Raw genomic sequence first — 13528 nt, 5'->3', positions numbered from 1 at the left:
TCACCTGTGAATAGATTAATCATCAAATGTCTAACATATATCTCACCTATCACAGTTGAGACACTGACATTGGACCTGCAATAATGAGTAGGTAAAGACTAAAGTCACTAAGTACATTATAATTCAACATAAATAAGAAAATAGGAGATAACTAAAGGAAGTTAAGCTCAATATGAGTTACCAAGTATTGCAGTAAAATTTTTAAATGTTTTATTTATTAATGCTAAAGATAAAATTGTCTTTGTGACCAACTTTTTCCCTTTGTTTTATGCTTAAGTAAATTGGCTCAAGAAAGGAAAAACAGGAAAAGAAAACTAATTTTATAGTAAACGTGTGTATTTATGTAAGTATTATAGTAAATATAATTGTGGAGTAGAAAAATTATGGATATTTTAAAATTCTGCATCTGAGCTTCATGATATTTGTAAAGTTTAATTTTGGAGTCAGTCTAACCCCCAATATGATGGGATTTGGAGGTGGGGCCTTTGGGAGGCAATTAGGTGTAGATGAGGTCATGCGCATAGTGCCATTATGATAAAATCTGGTGCTCTTATAAGGGGAAGAGATAGGAGAGCTCTCTTTTTCTAGATGCACACAAAGAAAATTATGTGAACACGCAGTGAGGTGGCTGCCATCTTCAGTCCAGAAAGAGGGCTCTTGCATGAACCTATTCTGCCAGCACCTTGGTCTGGGCTTCCCAGACTCCAGAAGTGATAAATAAATGTCTGTTGTTTAAGCTACCCAGTCTATGGTATTTTATTATACTAGCCCAAGTTGATTAAGATGCTCACCAAATGTATACAAGAACCATACAGTTCTGATTGTTATGAACATCCTTTTGTGACCATAAGGGAAGCCAATCTCATGTTAAAATTAATATATAAAAGAGGGAAAACTGAAATAATTAGGAAAAAAAGACACAGAAGTCCTGATTGAAACTGCCTGAAATTTGTACCGCTGTTAGACTTTTTCTCACAAGTCAATAAATTCACATATTAAGACAGCTGAAATTTTGCAAAATTCATTTTATACTATCCCAGATGAGAAACTTCCATCACTCTACCAAAATTATGTCATCTATTTGTTTACACCATTCTGTACTTGTTCTGATATCCCAATACGTTGGGAACTTCTTGCATACAAACTTATAGTTTGTATGAATTCCAGTTTGGGTCAGCTACTTATGTTTTTGTTTTATTTTGTTTACATTAACCAATTCAATTCATAACTCTTTTAACTATAGCAATCTTTCTTTCTGTTTCTGTTTTTAAAAGGTTCATACAATTTTCTCCAGTAACATATTTCAAAATACATTTTATAGTAGATTGTTTTCAAATATGAGTGAAAAAATTCCCCTAATGATCCTTTCCAACCTGACTTTGCCACACTCCCATCAAGAAGTGGAGTCTATCTAAACTCCCCTTGAATCTGGAATGGTCTTCTGACTTACTCTAATACAAAGTGGCAGAAGTGAAGTCATACTTTCTGGCCTAGGCCTTAAGATGACTTGTAGCTTCTATTTTCGATCTCTTGGAATGCTGCACTGAGTATCATGTAAGGAGACTGGCTAGCCTACTGGATCATGACAGGCCACATGGAGGAGAACCAACCCTTACCATCTGATAACCGGCAACAATTGCCAGACAAGTGAGTGAGGCCATCAGAAATCTTGTCCAGCCCAGCTGACCCTTTGATAAATGCAGGAAAAATAGCAGAGGAATCATCCAAGCAAATCCTCAGAATCATGAGAAATAGTGAATAATTGTTATCATAAGCCAGTAATTTTAATTGTTGGTGATGCAGCTGCTGATACCCAAAAAAGAAATATTAAACACAAATATCACACCAGCTCAAAAGAAGCAATGACATTTGTGAATCTAATGGACTTACATATGCGTCTGCATATGAACATTTAGTTAGGTGTTAATGCATAAAGAATTTTATGTAAATAAAATATTCTAAAACACTATTTTATTAATATGTATCACATTTATTTTAAATTTAACTCAGAAAAATAAGTAAAAACAAAAAGAATGATAAATACCAGATAACTGAGTCTATTATAGACTTTTTTAAAATAAACTTTTATAAATCAACTTTTTTACTAAACATACTCTACTTACAAATGTGTACAGTGCAAGGACTTAATACATATTATGGCTAATTTTAATGATGCTAATTAATCTTTTGTTCTTAAGAGACCCTAAGATAAGTATAAACTCTATTTATCCTCATTTATTCTTTTCCTATCAAATGTAGTTGATGTTCTTAATTAATTAAATATAATACAGTCAATTTTCCTATAACCCTACATATGTATTCCTAAAATTACTGGCTGTGAAATATTGAGCACTAAAATACTCTGGGTTTACAGAGAGGAAAATAGAAACTTAATAATAATGGTAGCACAGTTTCATATATGTTAAATTCTTAAGAAGTACATAAATACTATAATAAATATGTCACTTTGCCTTAAAAAAGAACTGTAATTTAGTTGTGGAAATGGGCATCAGAAGAGATGAAACTCCTGAGTTATTAGGAAGTGGTGGAAGTAGGGTAATCTGAAATCAGAATGAAAGTATGACACCAAATATGGATGGGTGGGGCTCATAACACATGTGGTGCCCTGAAGTAGCTGGTAGATGTGTGTATTTTTATGTATTACTATGCTGTTGGGTTCAGCTTTTTTTTTTCAGTTTGTTCTCCTCATGCTTCTCATGAAGAAAATTATAAGCAAACATAAAATTCATCCTATGCTTTAAACTGTTCCCATGATATCAATTGCAATGGAACAAGTTCCATTTTCCAAACAAGCATTGTAGTGGAACTAATTGTACTTTAAATTGCTCATCTCTTGAAACCCATTCTCTTAATTCATTTACTGAGTTTAGACAAAAACTTCCTTTCTTGTTTCTTTGATGCTTGTAACATATTTGACCCATTATTTTCAATGTTGAGCTTCAGAAACCACACTTCTAGAGTAGATTATAAGACCAATGTGAATCCTTCAAATTAATGGAAAGTTTCTAAAAGAGAACTGTCCTGCTGTTTCAGACTGTTTCAGATCAAATAATTTTAATTTCTTCTCTAGGGAGCAAACCTGGAAATGGACAAAACAAATGAAGATATATTTACTAACAGGTTATTGTTGGAATTAATGATCTAGTGCCCTTTCACTCCTGTGGAAATAAGAACCACAGGATCCTAAAAGGATCCTTTGCTAACCTGCTTTATTGTATTTACCTCCAAATATCAACCTTTGTCACTATCCCAGGCTTATTCTCTGAATGACAGATTTGTGGTATTTGAAATTTAGTGCATAAAATAAAGAGAACCCAGGCTAGTAATGGGCAGATGTCAATACTTCACAGTCAAATGAGTGGAGGAAAGAGATTAAAGGAGGTCTTGACCATTTACTGCAACCATTTTTAATTGTCCACTATTCTTTAAAAGGTGAATAGCAATCCAATTTTTTTATCAATTCATTTTAACAAATAAATAGTGTTAAACACAATAGAGATTTTATAGGACTCAATTCCTTCTATTCACAATTGTCAGTTCTTCCCAGAATTTAAAGGTAGATTGTGAATATATCCTGTTAGCACCCTCATTGTACATAGCAACTGATTGCAGGGACCAATGAAGCCCTTCATGATAGCTGCTTTGCAGTTCCAGTTTGTTCTGCTATCTGATTAAAGAAAAGCAAATAAGACATCAAACATCATTAGTATTTTATATAAATATATGCATATGTTATATGTATGTTTTTTAAATAATTGCTTTATTTCAGGGTCATGGGCAAGCACTGTAAGGTTCCAGCGTTTTTACATTTCCCCCCCATGCAATTATCTAACTTAAACAACTGAAAGTTTGTGTTTATCATTTACTCAAAGATTATGAGTTCTGTTCTCCAAAAGGAAATTTAAACCATGTCAAATCCAGTATTTCTTTCTTATACAGGTTATATGGAGTTTCAAATAGATAGCTGCTGTAGATTGAACGTTTGTGTCCCCCCAAAATCCATGGCAGCCACGTAGGGGATCTCCAGAAGCAGACACCAGATAAACAAATGCACTCTGGCAGCTCCAGGTTGATATGCAGGTAGGACATCTGCTGGTGGCACTGCTGCAGGGTGTGCAGCAGCAAAACCTGGCTCAGAATCTCCCTGGTCCAGCCTCTTGAGTGAATGTCCAACAGGGCATTGTGAACATCCTTCAATTCATCCTAAGTCTCACCTTCAATGTTCTCAGAAAAGCCTTTCCTCATCCCACAAGCTTTTCATATCAAGAACTTTTCCTTTATAAGCATGTATCATACAAATATAAAAGAGCAACAGTTCTCCTTTGTTTATCACTTTATACCTAGCCCTGAAACAGTACCTGGAACAGTAACTATTTGTTGAGTTAATGGAATGGGGTCACTAATTATTGAACTACTAAAAAGGGACACCCAGGATGATTTCTTAGTGGTATCCGTCATTCTATGATGCATACTAGGATGGACTGAATTATGTCCCTCCAGAATTCATACATTGAAGCTCTATCCTCTTCCATGTGACTGTATCAGAGCTAGGGCTTTAAAGAGGTGATTTTGGTTAAATGAGGTCATAAGGGTGGAGTTCTTGTCTGATACAATTTGTGTCTCTATAAAAAGAAACAACCAGAGAGTTTGCTTTCTCCGCCTCTTCATACACACATAGAGGAAAGGCCATGTGAGCGCACATCTAGACCGTGGCCATCTGCAAGCCAGGAAGAGAGCTCTCATCAGAATCCAACCATACTGGTGCCCTGATCTCAGATTTCTAGTCTTCAGAACTGTGAGAAAATAAATTTCTGTTGTTTAAGCTACTCAGTCTATAGTATTTTGTTATGGCAGCCCAAGCTGACTAAAATATTACCTTATGTCCATGCAAATCTTCTAGGCTCTAGTAGACAGTGTTTTCAAGATTATATTGGACCAGTTATTTGAAGAGATTTTTATCTTTGGGAAAGTAGGTTAAGCCTCCTCACCTATCAAATGATTTATAGGAGGATCATAAAGAAAAAAAACACAAAATTCACAAAGTGCTATTGTAATGAATATAAAAGAACATAAAGCTTAATGAGCTGCATTCAGCAGGCATAAGAATTAGGTAAAGCCATTAATTTAATGGGAGATGTTAGGTTATAACCCCCTAGTTACCCCTTTTTCCCAAGATTAAAAGTAAAGTTGTTACGTATGTTTGTGCATTTTAGGTATAGAATAATGTTGAATCTTAAAACTTGTATTTGTCAGCTATCTGGTATTATTATTTTTAAAAAGGTAGTCAGCATAGGAAATGTCAGATGTAATATTTTGCAGTTTCAAATAAGATAACCTAAATATAAATGATATTTGATATAAGATTTTATTTTTGAATAATTTTCCAAACTTAAAATGAACCAACGTGTTCACTATTTAAATTCTAACAAATTCAGGCAGCTCTGATGAATGTTGTTACTTTGCATTATTCCTCACTTCCTTAAGCATACCCAGTGATGAAAAGAAATTATAGGTAATGTTGTGCATAAAAACATAGGAACACACAATTAATAAAATTAAACACTCTCAGTTTTTTGTTTCTTAAGGCACATTTATAATAAAAGTTTGAGAAGGCAGGAATATGTTACATTGTATGTGTACAGGTAGCTTCTTATGGTAATACGTTCATCTTTAAGCACATTACATGATTTTAGCTTCCATCACGTAATTTATTAATGCTCCATTTCCCAAAATGATGTTATTAACCCATTACACCAAGACAAGGTAAAGAGTGCTATAGCCAGTAGTGACGTCTGATTTGAGACACCTGCCCTTAATTAATTGTTGGCCACATTGAAAAGTTAACTGACCTATAAAAGAGTTGGGGGTTTTTGTGGCGGGAGGGCATGTTACAGAGACATGGTCTTGCCATACTAACATGGTTGCCCTAATACATTATTTTAACCAAACACAGGTAAGAGCTCAACAATGTAAGAGGAACACATTCTAGCGGAAAAGAAAGGAAAAGAAAGAACAAAATATACCTTGACAGGATGTTAAGAGAAGGCAATGTTTAATGCTCCTTTACTGTATGTACTAGAGTTATGGCCAGCCATCAGCTGCTAGGCAACCGTCTCACTGCTGTTACACCTACTTTTGCTATTGCCCAATTGATTAGAAATTCAGACCTAGGAAGGTCCAACAAGCACAGCATGAACCTGAACAGACTTTGCATTAGACTTCAATATAGTAGAAAAAATTCTTTTTTAAAACTGACATGATACTAGAAGCAATTTTCACAACTTAGTGATTATTCTCAACTGTAGTGCCTCACTGATCAAATAACACATGTTATCAACTCCATAAAGAGCATTTAAATCACTCCTCTCACCCACCCTCTCTCATTCCCTCAGCTGTTTGCTTTCTACCACTACATATAGATGATATAAACAAATATTTATTTATTTATTTATTTATTGTTTATTTTGGCTGCAGTGGGTCTTAGTTGTGGCATGTAGACTTCTTAGTTGCGGCACGCATGCAGGATCTAGTTCCCCGACCAGGGATTGAACCCGGGACCCCTGCATTGGGAGCGCAGAGTCTTACCCACTGCACCACCTGGGAAGTCCTGATACAAACAAATAGTGACAGAAATAGAAACAGAGATAGAGATTTATCTTTTTCCATCTGTAATGCTCAGATTTCTCCTCTCCCCTGCTGTCAGATAACCTACCTTAAACAACTCAGTTCACCTTTAGTTTTTTATTATTTTCACATTTCCTTCATATGTCTCTTCTTTCTTCTGTCCTCTGGCCAAGATCTTTAACAGACTCGTGAAGAAAACTGAGTATATGTTGAGCTGGGGTAAGGCTACTTGCTACCTAAGGCAACCTTCCTGCCAAGTTGGCCTACACCATAGAAGAAGAAGCTGTTTAAAAGCCACTGGATAAATCAGAATTTTGCATTTATAATAAGTTCCTTTTATATTTTTCTGATTTAGTTATATATCTATATTGACTCTTCTCTTTACTTCAAGTTTTCCTCATCTAGTACTTGCTTTGATCTCTGCTGTCATCATGTTGCCTACTTGCATACTTTACCTACCCTTTACACCAATGACCCTCAAAATTTCAAATTTGTATACATAAATTTTCCCTGTGACACCTGTTAAAATTCAATTCAAGACACATTCCTAGCAATTCTGATCCTGAAATACCTATATTCTCAGTCTACTCTGAGTAATGCTTAGCAATTTTTATTTAAATTAGTTCAACTTTGTCCTTTGAATTAGGAATAAAGACAGGTCTTCATAACATCATCTAATCCCAGCGGAAGATATGCTTATGTGAAAGAAAAAAACACATTCGTGTACACTATATATTTTATATTATTGAATCCAGATATATGTATACAATTCTAGACACTTATGAGCATATTTTCCTAATAAATAATGGATAATGAGATAGATAGAAACCAAAATCATGACTCTGAATGGATGAAACAACATAAATCCAATCTGAAATAGATAATGGTCTCATAAGATAGAATACATATAATGAGAGTGGGAGAATGCCATTTCTATACTACAATTTTTTCTCAATATTCAAGTAGATTTATAGCATATTACAACAATAAAAATTGTTGAATATTATTCAGATACCAAAAATAAATGTAGAGTAGCCAAATGAAATTGGTTGTGTAAAGCAGATGAGATATTAGAAAGTTATAATAGCTGTCATACACTGGGATAAAATATCTGTGTCTTCTTTCCTACTTGGTAAATGAGCAAGACAAACTTTTATAAAATGTTTCTTTTCATATGAGATTTTAATTAGTCTTATTTTTTTGGCATAGCCTCCTGTTGCCTCTGACAATGTCCATTTAATTTGATGAATGTGTTTTTTTGTTCAATGCAAAATAGCTGAAATAACCTAAAAGGCCTAATCCTCCTGATGTGCTCTGAATTTACAGAAGCTTCTAAAAAACGATGGGTGAAGCCAGGTATATTCTGTGTAATTGAAGCTGTCAAAATACAGAGTTGGAGGCTATTTGGCTATTGGAATAAGGGAATGGAGTATGACAACTGAAGAGTATAATACATCCTTCTAAATAGATATGCCCCCTTTTGGAGACCTTACTGGGCATAAAAATGGAAGCCCTACAATAACTGTGAAAAACACACTGTGAAATGTAGCTATAAAATTGATTCAATAACAGATGGTCAAGAGAAAGATTATTGAACCCAATGTGAGAAATTGTGGTATCTATTATGATATTTAAAATATGACAGGTAGAGGGAAATGATGTAGTCCAATAATTTATAGAAGAATTTTCTTTGTCATTTAAAAGAAATAATAAGTAGCAAACATTATAGTGTATTAAATGATAGTTCTAGCAGGTATTTATTCAATTGCTTCTCCAACAAATGTTTATTGAGCACCCACTATCAGTTAGCCACTGAAGGAGGCACCAAGGATGCAAAAATAACTGGGATACAGTCCCATTTCTTGAAGAATTCAACTAGGCTAGGGAGAACAGAAAAGTAAAAAGTCAAATATTGATATAGATATAAGATAAATATAGGTAGATGATAGAGAGATAGAGGTAGATAGATAGTATATATTATCAAAACTAGATGTTGAAGGATCTCTTAAATTCATACAGAAGGAAGACGGCTCAGAAAAGCTTTTGCAGGTAATACTTGAGCTAAATATTGAAGGATAAATAAACACCCCATTGAGGACCATCTATTTGAGGGCAAGGCAAGTTCAAAGATAGTTCAATATGGCTGGCATATAGAATGCAAATGGCAATAAAATACTCCTTGGTTCTTAGCCTGCATTTGACCTTAAAAAATTTACTTACTTTATTTGGCATACTCATGTCCTTCTCTGGAAATTGATAAGGAGAAATTAACCCTTTAGAGTTTCTTCCAGTTCTAATTTTTCATGATCTTATTAATTTCAAAATGTTGGCTAAAAGTCCTACCACAGAGTAAACACTGTCCCTTTAATTCTTATAAAAATATATATAATAGGTATGGTATATAATTAAATATTAATTTATATAAAATGTGTCCATTAATTATATAAATATATTAATCATATATATTAAATATATAATTTAAACATATTATTGTATGTCTGCATGGAACCCCAGGTTATTCCTAAGCAGAATTTTAAGATTTGTATATGTTATCCTCAACATTCTTTCTTTCCATGCCTTTCATTTTTCTCCTACCAGCCAGAACTTAATATTTTCCAGGTGCCACTTTCAAAATACTTCAGTTTGGATATTACTTTCCCCAAATCCTGACCTAACTTTATTCCCTTCTACCTTAACATACATGTCCTACAGCTCAGGCTCTCAAATCATTGCTAAATTAATAACTAATTCCTACCAACTAAATATAATTATATTGATGAAGGTTATCTGCCATGTGATTTAATAAGGGATTTCTGGAGTAAACAATTAATTTATTCAGTTGTGTATTTGCCAGTAGTGGAATGAGCTCCAGTGATAGGTGGTAGAAAATATGTAAAGTGCCAGAGTCTTTTCATGGATTACCTCTTACATTCCATGGAAATATCCATTTATCTAACTGAACAGGTAATAAGCCCTAATGTGTGTAACGTTAAGATGTCACAGGAAAGAAAGATCTGCAGAAGTCAAATCATCAGAATTTTTAAATAGAATATTTAAATTTTAGGAGATTTGTGACCCAAAGTAGGTTACTTCCTTTTCAGATCCTCAGTTTCTTCATCTACTGAAGTGGAAATTCTAAAACAAACTCTAGATTTATTGTGAGATATACATGAAGAAATGCATTTGAAACCTATAATACTATACAAATGAAACTTATTTTAGTATTTGGTAGTAGATTGTACCATGTATAAAAATTTAGGAATATAAGGGTATATTGACAGAGAGGCAATTATATCTTTTGATTGGTCCAACAACCTTCTTGGAAAAAGTGTGCTTTGAATGATGAGGAGGCTGTAACCTACTTGAGGGTAGTAGAATTTCGCCAGGGCCTGCGCAGGGACAGCCTCAGTGAGAAGAGATGAGTCAGGATGGATGCTGAGGAGAGAAAAAATCCAGCCTCTACTGAGAAACAAGGGCTTTTAGGGCCAAGCGGGAGGTGCAGGGGGTTGAGATGACAAGGGAAATCCAGACTGATTTCTTTGCAGACTGTGTGGAACTGTCCAAGGTGATTATTTGAAGGGAATATAGCAATGGGATGTTTTTAAAGAGTTGCATGAATTTATGACCAACTAGTATATTACCATCTGCCAGAATACAAACTAGGATTACTATTAATAATGTTATGAAAGTTAAACTTTGATACTCTACATTATATCACACAATTAATTATTTTGTGGTGATGTGTACATTTTATTTTTGCAATTGTTATAAAGACAGGTTTTGCCTATTGTGATATATAGATAACTTAGTGGTTTTAGTTAGGAGAAATAAACCAGCCTTCACAAATTTTTTAAAAATCCCCTTGGGCATTAGAAAACAAAATAATAATTGCTCACTGTGCAAAAAGGGCAGAAAGGACAAGAGTTTTTTGTTTTGTTTTCTTCAAAGCAGCAGTTAAAAATACTACCTAATACAAGGTGAGGGTTTCTAGCCTGGCAGGTAGAGTTTGGAAGTTGTAATTCCATCTTAACAAGTAAAAAGGTGAACAAAGTGAAAACTCAACAACTATTCTTAGATCCATCAAAGAAGTAAGGTCACAGGGAAAACCACTGCCTGCCAAATTGGAGAGACACACAGATGAACACAGAGAATTACAGCTTACTGGAGCAGAAACCCAGGAGCAGGAACCTCCAAGGGAACCAGTGCTGGGGTAGGAAACCTGCTGGAGGCTCAGTGTGAATAAGTCTGAGAATTAAAAATTTCAGGGGACTCCGTCATAGGGGCCCCCCACAATTTTATTTACCTCCAAAAGTTCTACCAAGTCCTCAGAATAATATTGGAGAAAGATACACCTGTGCTTCCAGCTGAGGGAAGGGGGGAGAAAAGAACCATTATGAAGTACACCAGAGCTTTCTGTACTTAACAAGACCTGCCCTCAGGAGAAACCATTTTACCAGAGCATAACTGGGATTTTTTTCCCCAGCCTAACCAACATGGGAGAAAGGAAATACCCCAATTCATCCCACTCAGCCTTCTACATGTGGGAAGGGAAATACTCAACTCTGGTTCACTCCAGACATCCTGTCCCACCTAAGAGGGAGGAGGAAACTGTACCTTCCACTAGGTTTTGCTGTGAATCTAATAAATTTGCTGTGAGTCTAATCAATCTAATAATCTGCTTTGAAAAATAAAGTTCCTTTAGAAAGGAAAACACACACGCATACACTCTCTCACATGTGCATACCTCACAGGTGACATCACTTAATGGTAAAAGACTAAAATCCTGAAATATTTTCCCTCAAAATCAGGAACCGAATAAAGAGCCCACTCTTACTACTGCTAGTCAACATTGTACTGGAAGGTACAAACCAGAACGATTAGGCAAGAAAATAAATAAAAGGCAACCAAATTTAAAGAAGTAAAACTAACTCTGTTCACAGATGACATGTAGAAAATACCAAAGAATCCACCAAAAGCAAAACAAAACTGCTAGAGCTAATAAGCAAATTTAGCAAAGTATCAGGGTTCAAGATCAACACACAAATATTATTTTTGCTTCCATTCACCAAAAAGTAACACCCTGAAAAGGAAATTAAGAACACAATTTCATTTATAATAGGATCCAAAAGAATAATATACCTGAAAGTAAATTTACCCAAGGAAACGAAAGTGTTATAAAATGAAATCTACAAAACATCACTGAAAGAATTCCTAAATACCTGGAAAGACATTTCATATTCATGGATTGGCAGACATAATATTGTTAAATGGCAATACTAACCAGTTGATCTACAGATTCAATGCAATTTCTTAAGATTCCAGTGGCCTTTTTTTTGCAGAAAGGCCAGTCCTCAAATTGACATGGAATTGCAGTGAGCTCCAATAAGCATAAGTAGTTATTAGAGTGTTGAAAATTATCACTCCACACCCACTAAGATGACTGTAATTAAAAAAAGTAACAAGTGTGGTAAGGATGTGGAGAAGTCAGATCCCTAATATATTGCTGGTGAGAATGCTTCATCTACTATTAAAAACATTTTGGGGTTTTCTCACAATGTTAAATGTAGAATTATCATAAGGCCCAGTAAGTCTACTCCTAGGTATATATGCAAAATAACTGAAAACAGATACTCAAACAAACACATGCACACATGTATTCAGAGCAACGCTATCCCAAAATGTAGAAACACAGAAATGTCCATCAGCAGGTTAATGGATATACAAATAGTATATATGTGTGTGTCTGTGTGTATATATATATATATAGAGAGAGAGAGAGAGAGAGAGAGATGTTTATTTTAAAGAATTTTCTCACAAATTTGTGAAGGCTTGGCAAATTCAAAATCTGCAGCGTAGGCAGGCAGACTGGAGACCCAGGGAAGAGTTGCAGTTTGAGTCCAAAAGCAGTCTGCTGGCAGAATTTCTTCTTGCTTGGGGAAGTCAGTCTTTTTCTGTTAAGGCCATTAACTAGTTGGATGAGGCCTACGTACATTATAAAGGATAATCTGCTTTACTCAAAGTCTACTGATTTAGATGTCAATCTCATTTTAAAAATTCCTCCAGAAACATATAGAATAATGTTTGACCAAATACCTGGGTACTGTGGCCCAGCCAAGTGGACACATAAAATTAACCATCATGCATACAATGAGATATTATTCAGCCATAAAAAAGGACCAAGTACTGATTCATGCTACAACATGGATGAACCTGGAAAGCGTTTTACTAAGTGAAAGAAGTCAGACACAAAACCACATATATTCTGTGATTCCATTTATGTGAAATATCCAGAATAGGTAAATCCATAGGACAGAAGGCGTATTGGTGGTTGACAGGGCTGGGTGAAATGGGGACTCGGGAGTTACTGCTTAATTAATGAGTATGTAATTTGTTTTTGAGGTGATGAAAAAGTTTGAAATTAGGTAGAAGCAGTAGTTGTGCAACATTGTGAATATATTGCCACTGAATTATACACCTTAAAATGGTTAATTTCATGTTATATGAATTTCACCTCAATTAAAAACAAGATATAATTTACATGCAGAAAAACATATGCATTAAATATTTATATTTCTATGTTTTTCACTAACAGATTCAACCATACAAATAATACGCAAATCAAGAAATAAAATACTTCTTTTCTCTCAGAAAGTTGCCTTGGGTCACCTCTCCAGTCACTGTCACCACAAGCAACTACTCTTATGAACTTTAAGACTATAACTTAGTTTTGCCTGCTTTGGAACATCATATAAATGAAATTATACAATATGTACTCTTTTCTATCTGACATCTTTCAATCAGCAGGAAGCTTTTAAGATTCATCCAGGTTGTTGCATTCACAGATATTTTCTTCTTTTTTTATTGCTGAAGAATATTCTTTTAG

This window comes from Balaenoptera acutorostrata, chromosome 2 (genome assembly GCF_949987535.1).
Source record: "Balaenoptera acutorostrata chromosome 2, mBalAcu1.1, whole genome shotgun sequence".
NCBI classification, from domain to species: Eukaryota; Metazoa; Chordata; class Mammalia; order Artiodactyla; family Balaenopteridae; genus Balaenoptera; species Balaenoptera acutorostrata.
Note: the sequence above shows the minus strand (reverse complement) of the source record.